Source organism: Durio zibethinus, chromosome 12 (assembly GCF_047325235.1).
Source record: "Durio zibethinus cultivar Kanyao isolate XHJ-2024 chromosome 12, ASM4732523v1, whole genome shotgun sequence".
NCBI classification, from domain to species: domain Eukaryota; kingdom Viridiplantae; phylum Streptophyta; class Magnoliopsida; order Malvales; family Malvaceae; genus Durio; species Durio zibethinus.
The window spans coordinates 20,870,835-20,879,361 of NC_143173.1; the positions used below are offsets into that span (position 1 = coordinate 20,870,835).

General features: G+C 28.3%; 1 pseudogene; it reads left to right on the plus strand.

Annotated features, from left to right (window-relative positions):
• Nucleotides 1–5,739: 5,739 nt before the first annotated feature.
• On the plus strand, nucleotides 5,740–7,725 carry LOC111297754 (cytosolic sulfotransferase 15 pseudogene; annotated as a pseudogene).
• The last annotated feature ends 802 nt before the right edge of the window (nucleotides 7,726–8,527 follow it).

The window sequence follows — 8,527 nt, forward strand, 5'->3', positions numbered from 1 at the left end:
TTGATTTTTCTTTAAATTCATTTTGTTTGTCTTAACGTGTCGAGTGAAAGTCTTGTTGATTAAATGAAATCAAGTAGAATTGTGGACTCAAGTTAGATATTGGGAGCATTTGAACTATCACTTGTATGATATTGATATATAAATGATGCAAAACATATAATCCCAAAAAAAAGAAAGTAATATCATAGAATGTGTTTCATATCACATGTGCATTGTTCAACCAACAAAGGTAAAAAAAAAAGATTTCTGCTTCATGTTATGTGAGACATTTGAGATCAGAAGATCTCATATCTAATACCCTTAAAGACTTTCTACTGTTTCTGAAAGTTTTATTTTAATATTAGCTATCTTGGATTGTTGTCAACGGTCATGGATTTCTTTTTCATGTATTTTTTTTATATAGCAGTCTTTTTTTTAAAATTTTTTTATTAATTACTAGAATTTGTCGACCTTCTATTTAAGTGTTTTTTTTTTAAGAAAGGTAATTTTTTTTAAAACAAAAATGTTAGCATAATCGCTTATAATGGGTTTAACCCCATTAAAACAACTATCTTGGGCAGTTTTGTTTGGATGTAAAAAATATTGCTATAGGCAATTTACAAACAAAAAAGATGAAAGGCCCCCATTTTTGTTAAATGCATAATAAGATTTGGCCATTAACAAAAGTTAGAGAAAATTGGTTTCTCTTCACAACATCTAAAACAGATGAGTTTTAACAAAAGTAAAGAAAGCAATCGGATAGGCATTGAACAATTTTCAGTGAAGAATTCTTATATTTGGTCTAAAAGATTTATGTTGTGGAACAAATAATTTTTGAATTGTGATCTTGTTCAACAACCAATAATTCAAGTCGATATCACTTTAGTTTAACAAGTAAGTATATATGATTATGTTTGTCTATAAATCTTTTGTGAATTTATCTTATAAAAAGTAAATAATTTTTTAAGTAGTATAATATCATATACATATATTTAATTTCATATTAGGATATTTGATTTTTCTTTAAATTCAGTTTGTTTGTCTTAACATGTCGAGTGAAAGTCTTGTTGATTAAATGAAATCAAGTAGAATTGTGGACTTAAGTTAGATATTGGGAGCATTTGAACTATCACTTGTAAGATATTGATATATAAATTATGAAAAACATACAATCCCAAGAAAAGGAGAGTAATATCCTAGAATGTGTTTCATATCACATGTGCATTGTTCGACCAACAAAGATAAAAAAAATAATTTTTGCTTCATGTTATGTGAGACATTTGAGATCAGAAAATCTTATATCTAATACCCTTAAAGACTTTCTACTGTTTCTGAAAGTTTTATTTTAATATTAGCTATCTTGGATTGTTGTTAATGGTCATGGATTTCTTTTTCATGTATTTTTTTTATATAGCAGTCTTTTTTTAAAATTTTTTTTATTAATTACTAGAATTTGTCGACCCTCTATTTAAGTGTTTTTTTTTAAAGAAAAGTAATTTTTTTTAAAACAAAAATGTTAGCATAATCGCTTATAATGGGTTTAACCCCATTAAAACAACTGCCTTGGGCAGTTTTGTTTGGATGTAAAAAATACTACTATAGGCAATTTACAAACAAAAAAGATGAAAGGCCCCCATTTTTGTTAAATGCATAATGACATTTGGCCATCAACAAAAGTTAGAGAAAATTTGTTTCTCTTCACAACATATAAAACAGATGAGTTTTAACAAAAGTAAAGAGAGCAATCGGATAGGCATTGAACAATTTTCAGTGAAGAATTCTTATATTTGGTCTAAAGGATTTATGTTGTGGAACAAATAATTTTTGAATTGTGATCTTGTTCAATAACCAATAATTCAAGTCGGTATCACTTTAGTTTAACAAGTAAGTATATATGATTATGTTTGTCTATAAATCTTTCGTGAATTTATCTTATAAAAAGTAAATAATTTTTTAAGTAGTATAATATCATATACATATATTTAATTTCATATTAGGATATTTGATTTTTCTTTAAATTCATTTTGTTTGTCTTAACGTGTCGAGTGGAAGTCTTGTTGATTAAATGAAATCAAGTAGAATTTTAGACTCAAGTTAGATATTGGGAGCATTTGAACTATCACTTGTATGATATTGATATATAAATAATGAAAGACATACAATCCCAAAAAAATGAGAGTAATATCGTAGAATGTGTTTCATATCACATGGGCGTTGTTCGACCAACAAAGGTAAAAAAATAGATTTTTGCTTCATGTTATGTGAGACCTTTGAGATCAAAAGATCTCATATCTAATACCCTTAAATACTTTCTACTATTTCTTAAAGTTTTATTTTAATATTAGCTATCTTGGATTGTTGTTAATGGTCATAGATTTCTTTTCATGTATTTTTTTTATATAGCAATCTTTTTTTTTAAAATTTTTTTATTAATTACTAGAATTTATCGACCCTCTATTTAAGTGTTTTTTTAAAGAAAGGTAATTTTTTTTAAAACAAAAATGTTAGCATAATCGCTTATAATGGGTTTAACCCCATTAAAACAATTGTCTTGGATAGTTTTGTTTGGATGTTAAAAATACTGCTATAGGCAATTTACAAACAAAAAAGATGAAAGGCCCTCATTTTTGTTAAATGCATAATGACATTTAGCCATCAACAAAAGTTAGAGAAAATTTGTTTCTCTTCACAACATCTAAAACAGATGAGTTTTAACAAAAGTAAAGAGAGCAATAGGATAGGCATTGAACAATTTTCAGTGAAGAATTCTAATATTTGGTTTAAAGGATTTATGTTGTGGAATAAATAATTTTTGAATTGTGATCTTGTTCAACAACCAATAATTCAAGTCGGTATCACTTTAGTTTAACAAGTAAGTATATATGATTATGTTTGTCTATAAATCTTTTGTGAATTTATCTTGTAAAAAGTAAATAATTTTTTAAGTAGTATAATATCATATACATATATTTAATTTTATATTAGGATATTTGATTTTTCTTTAAATTCATTTTGTTTGTCTTAACGTGTCAAGTGAAAATCTTGTTGATTAAATGAAATCAAGTAGAATTGTGGACTCAAGTTAGATATTGGGAGCATTTGAACTATCACTTGTATGATATTGATATATAAATGATGAAAAACATACAATCCCAAGAAAATGAGAGTAATATCGTAGAATGTGTTTCATATCACATGTGCATTGTTCGACCAACAAAGGTAAAAAAATAGATTTCTGCTTTATGTTATGTGAGACATTTGAGATCAGAAGATCTCATATCTAATACCCTTTAAAGACTTTCTACTGTTTCTTAAAGTTTTATTTTAATATTAGCTATCTTGGATTGTTATCAATGGTCATGGATTTCTTTTTCATGTATTTTTTTTATATAGCAGTCTTTTTTAAAAAAATTTTTTTATTAATTACTAGAATTTGTCGACCCTCTATTTAAGTGTTTTTTTTTAAGAAAGGTAATTTTTTTAAAACAAAAATGTTAGCATAATCGCTTATAATGGGTTTAACCCCATTAAAACAACTGCCTTGGGCAGTTTTGTTTGGATGTAAAAAATACTGCTGTAGGCAATTTACAAACAAAAAAGATGAAAGGCCCCCATTTTTGTTAAATGCATAATGACATTTGGCCATCAACAAAAGTTAGAGAAAATTTGTTTCTCTTCACAACATCTAAAACAGATGAGTTTTAACAAAAGTAAAGGGAGCAATCGGATAGGCATTGAACAATTTTCAGTGAAGAATTCTTATATTTGGTTTAAAGGATTTATGTTGTGGAATAAATAATTTTTGAATTGTGATCTTGTTCAACAACCAATAATTCAAGTCGATATCACTTTAGTTTAACAAGTAAGTATATATGATTATGTTTGTCTATAAATCTTTCGTGAATTTATCTTATAAAAAGTAAATAATTTTTTAAGTAGTATAATATAATATAAATATATTTAATTTCATATTAGGATATTTGATTTTTCTTTAAATTCATTTTGTTTGTCTTAACGTGTCAAGTGGAAGTCTTGTTGATTAAATGAAATCAAGTAGAATTGTGGACTCAAGTTAGATATTGGGAGCATTTGAACTATCACTTGTATGATATTGATATATAAATGATGAAAGACATACAATTCCAAGAAAAAGAGAGTAATATCGTAGAATGTGTTTCATATCACATGTGCATTATTCGACCAACAAAGGTAAAAAAATAAATTTCTGCTTCATGTTATGTGAGACCTTTGAGATCAGAAGATCTCATATCTAATACCCTTAAAGACTTTCTATTGTTTCTTAAAGTTTTATTTTAATATTAGCTATCTTGGATTGTTGTCAATAGTCATGGATGATTCTATCTAATGAGATATATTTGGATAACAGTTGAATTTAAATGGAGAGATTCTAGAAGAAAGTAAGATCATTCAAGTATCACATTTGGTTGTATTCACAAGTCGACTAATTATGTTTGAAACATTGAATATAATTGTAAATATACAAGTATATCATACAATATGATAAAAGAAATATCGTGAAAAACTTGAAATGTGACTAAATGGGTATAGAGTGTTGTTACTCTACTTGTACTTTAGAGTTACTATACATACCTAATAGTTGTGTATGTGATTATATGTGATTATGAGCTACTATATACACCTGACAGTCGTAGAGCAACTGAGCTCTCGAAATATATTAGTCGCACAGTTTATTTTCTTGTATGAATCCGATGTAAAGAATAAAGAAAACGTTTTCAAAATCATGAGAGTTTCACATCCATTTTTTGTGAATGGGAGATATTAGGATAACTATCCACAATTGGCTTAACCTCATTAAAACAATTGCCATCAGCAGTTTTGCTTGGATGAAAAAAAAAAGAAAACTTACAAACCAAAAAAATGAAAAGGCCCCCATTTTTGTTAAATGCATAATGTCATTAGACCATTAAGAGAAGTTAGAGAAAATTTGTTTCTATGCACAACATAAAAAACAAAAAGGTTTTAACAAAAGTAGAAAGAGCAATCGGACATGTATTAATCAGTGAGAAATTTTTGTATTCGGTGTGTAAGACTTAAGTTGTAGAACGAATAATTTTTGAATTGTGATTTCTTAATAAATCAAATATGGTTGAAATGATACAATTTAGAGCAAAAATAAAGTAGAATCTTTTTTTTTTTATAAAGCTAAAACTACATAAAAAGTAGTTATCATATACGAAACTCACTAGATACATTAAAGTCTTACACCAAATAAAAAAAAAACCAATTTAAAACTATCAGCTTAATCAAATTTTATTTTCATAGTAAATATCCAATAAATATTTAATCAACAAATCACATCATATCCATAGAGATGTTATGAAAATTCTATACATTATGTAACATTAATAATCTACCTTTAGATGCATGTAGAATAGCACCACAATATGAAGACAATAAAAAGGCAAACAAATTTAAAATAAATAAAAATATAATTTTCAAAATTTATTATCTAGTTGAAAAATTAAAGATATGGGTAAAAGTTTAGCAGTTTCAAGAAAAAATAGAACTTCTTTTTTGAAAAAATTGAAAAAAAAAAATTTTAATAGGATATATAGTTCAAGAAACTTTTATTTTTTAATATGAAAATATGAGAAAATCAAGTAAAACAAGTAATGTCAATATGACATTCAGTTCACTCATTGAAAGAGCAACTATTAAGAAATAAAAAAAAAATGAAAGGAAATCTGAAAAAGAATTAATGAAAAACATGCCGACAATTCCAAGAAGCCAATACTTTTCTTTGATTATTTCTTTGTTCCTTTTCCTGTTCTTGTTTTTTTTTTTTTTTTTTTATTCAATCCTTTTTAACTAACCTTTCTCTTAGGTTTTTTTTTTTTATTATTATCTAGATTCTTATTTACTATTTCTCACATTCTTTTTTTTTTTTTTTTTCATGATTTATTATATTTTTGTTTTTCATTGTTATTTCTTTAAGTTGCTAGGTTGTTAATCTTTTTTCTTCCTTTTTTTTTTTTAATTTTCTTATTTTGACTTAGGTTTTAAATAAGTTTTCTTACTTTTTGTTTCTTTTATTTTTTTATTTTAATAAAAATGACGTGGGCTTGATGTTTATCTAACCAATTAAATACAGCCAAATGTCAATCATACAAACGTTAAGGAATTTCTTTCAATATATAGCATACTAAAAGAATGCCAAGCGAATTACCAATGTGAGTGAAATCAAAATGTGGCTTTAACTGTGCCGCACTGACCCTTGAAATGGGAATATTTTTAAGTATTTGGATCCAACCCAACTGAACCCACCACCAAAAATTTTCCTACTTTTTCTGGGTATAAAGTCTAGTCCTACACATTGAGCACTCCCAATCCCAAACAAATCCTCCAAGCTTTTCATAAATGGCCGAAGAAAACATCACCAACAACCAACAGCCCCAAAAACAAACCCCAACTTTCATCAATTTCCAAGGCTTTTGGTGTCGATCTCAGCTTGTTCCAAATGTAAAATCCTTCCAAGAACACTTCCAAGCTCTGGATGATGACATTATTTTAGCCAGCAAGCCAAAAGCTGGCACCACATGGTTGAAAGCACTGGCCTTTACCATCATGAACCGCAATCGTTTCGCACTTTCAAACAGCCCCTTGAATTCATCAAACCCTCACGACCTTATTCCCTATCTCGAAATGACATTGTACAATGATGGTCTCATCCCTGATTTTGCTGCCATTTTATCGCCAAGGCTGTTTTCCACTCACCTTCCTTATCATGCATTGGCAGAATCAATAAAACAATCGAATTCCCGAATTGTTTACATAACTCGCAATCCGTTGGATGTAATCGTTTCGATGTGGCACTTTGTAACCAGCCGACCAGAGCGTGCTGAGTGGCCATTGGAGGAATGTTTTGAGCAGTTTTGCAGAGGTGAAGAAGGGTACGGACCTTTCTGGGATCATGTGCTTGGGTACTGGAAATAATCCCTGGAGAAGCCAAAGAAAGTGTTGTTTCTCAAGTATGAGGACATGAAAGGAAAACCCACTACCTCATATAAAAAAGATTGCAGAATACATGGGGTTTCCATTTTCCATGGAGGAAGAGAAAGCTGGAGTTATTGAGGACATATCAAAGTTTTGCAGCTTGAACAACCTTAAGGATTTGGAAGTGAACAAAAATGGAAGCCTGGAAACCTTGACTCGCCAAACTAAATCTTTCTTTAGGAAAGGTCAGGTGGGTGACCATGTCAATTATCTCAGCTCTTCAGCAGTGGAACGTTTCAATAAGATTTTAGAAGAAAAGCTAAGAGGTTCTGGTTTGACCTTCTAAATCTCTTTTTTTTTTTTTGTTGATTAAGGGGCCTACGTTAAGGGGGAGGGGGGAAAGGCTGGGGTTCCTTGATGTCTTCTTTAAGACTGTCTTAGTCACTAGGTCAAGTAGCTGAAGACGACCTTCTAAATCTCTAACTATAATTAAGATGAAGCTTGATTGAGGAACCAACCAGAGCAATGGAGGTGATGGTCTCATTAGCTTGCCCCAAGCACTAGCACTAGTCTATGAAATATAAGGATTTTGGCTACATTTTGATCAATAATCTCTCATCTTTTGACTAGGATAAAGAGAGAAGGTTGTTGCTTTGTTTCTGATATCTTGCTTATGTTTTGTATTGCAAGTTAGCTTGCAGACTCTTGCATTTTTCTTTATTTTCTGCTTTGTATTGGTTGATCTGATTTTGGCCTAACAAAAATAGCCCTTTTCCAACATATAATTCTAATAGAAAATTAGAGAAATAAATTAAAAAAATTAAACTAAGGTTAATATATAATCAAAATAGCTTTGAATAAGCATTTCATTATTATTTAGTAGATCCAAATGGACACAGGACACCTATATTGTCCATGGACACTCTCAAAGGATGAAAAATAAGAACATTTAAAAAAATTTTGAATACCTTCAAAAAAATTTTTTAGACATTTTCAAAGAATGAAAAATAAGAAACTTAAGGAAATTTTTTTTATATATTTCAAAATTTTCTTCTAAACATCTTTTTTATCGATAAAATTAATAAATTTGTTAATATTATATATATTATAAATAAATACCTCAAAAAATTTTAAATCTATTTTTTATTGAATTTTGCAAAATCTATAAATAAAATAAAAGGGTTGCTATATAATCTTTGGAATATGTTTAAAATAATTAAAATATAATAAATAATAATATCATCTTGGGGGCCACATGCATGTGAAATATAAAAACAAACAAATGAGGGAGGGCCATGCACAATCTCTTAGGGGCCAAAGAGAGATGATTTTGTTTTTTGGGATTACGAAAAATAATATTAAAAATCTCTCTACTTTTGTTCGAGACTTTTACAAGCATTTGAAATCTGTTCCCACCACACCATTTATACTTGTTTTTTCAATTCAGATTCTTGTGGTTTTTGTTTTAAGCCATTAAGCATAACCATAAGAAGGTTACAACTACATTGATTGATTAAAAATAATTAAATTTTGTCAATTTGATTTAGTTAGTTCGATTTCAACAATGACAGAT